Raw genomic sequence first — 840 nt, forward strand, 5'->3', positions numbered from 1 at the left:
GATGGTTTTGATTTTAATTGTGATTTGCGAATATCATGACATAATGGCTGTAGTTGCAGAGAGTGGTGAACGTTGTGATACGAATTTCTCGTTTCAGGAAAATAAGCAAAGTGTGTTTGGACGTGAAATCAACACAATGTGTTTATAATTTCACACTAAGATTTCATAAACTTCATACATGCAATTGAAGCAAAAAAATGGCGTAGAAATTGTTTACACATGTCCGCTAATTTATCTCTTTCTTTTCATTTACAGTTGGCGTAACACACACGCATAGCTCCTCCCGAGGTAAGTGTCTTGAATATGTAAATTATATGAAAAAAATCTATGCTTTGGTTTTACTTGATCAGTTGTTTTAGATTTTTTCTTTATTGTATCGTAGAATTCAGATTGATTTTAGCTTTGTCGAGGATGCTCAGCGGGAGAGGCTTGCAACCTTGTGAATTGCAGGTGCAAGGCGACGCGTTTAGCCATGGGTATTTGCACATAATTCTAGTTAAAGTCACGTGTGTGTGTATGAAGGGATAGATTTCTAGATGTTAGTTTTGAAAGAATGAGTGTAAATGTAATTTTTTGGGCTTCGGTGTGTGTGTGTGTGTGTGTGTGTGTGTGTGTGTGTGTGTGTGTGTGTGTGTGTGTGTGTGTGTGTGTGTGTGTGTCTGTGTGTGTGTGTGTGTGTGTGTGTGTGTGTGTGTGTGTGTGTGTGTGTGTGTGTGCGTGAGAGAGAGAGAGAGAGAGAGAGAGAGAGAGAGAGAGAGAGAGAGAGAGAGAGAGAGAGAGAGAGAGAGAGAGAGAGAGAGAGAGAGCAAGTGCGAGTTAGGCATGCGGCCAGGCAGACAG

The 840-nt window shown here is 40.7% G+C and overlaps 1 long non-coding RNA gene across 2 annotated transcripts in view; it reads left to right on the forward strand.

Annotated features, from left to right (window-relative positions):
• LOC125041693 overlaps nt 1–561 on the forward strand; it is a 214,850-nt gene extending 214,289 nt beyond the window's left edge. The window contains exon 4 of one of the 2 annotated variants that reach the window (XR_007116319.1): nt 256–561. This is a non-coding gene — a long non-coding RNA (uncharacterized LOC125041693). The remainder of the gene's footprint in view (nt 1–255) is intronic. The other variant, XR_007116320.1, reaches the window with a different exon arrangement.
• Nucleotides 562–840: the final 279 nt, after the last annotated feature.

Source organism: Penaeus chinensis, chromosome 31 (genome assembly GCF_019202785.1).
Source record: "Penaeus chinensis breed Huanghai No. 1 chromosome 31, ASM1920278v2, whole genome shotgun sequence".
NCBI classification, from domain to species: Eukaryota; Metazoa; Arthropoda; class Malacostraca; order Decapoda; family Penaeidae; genus Penaeus; species Penaeus chinensis.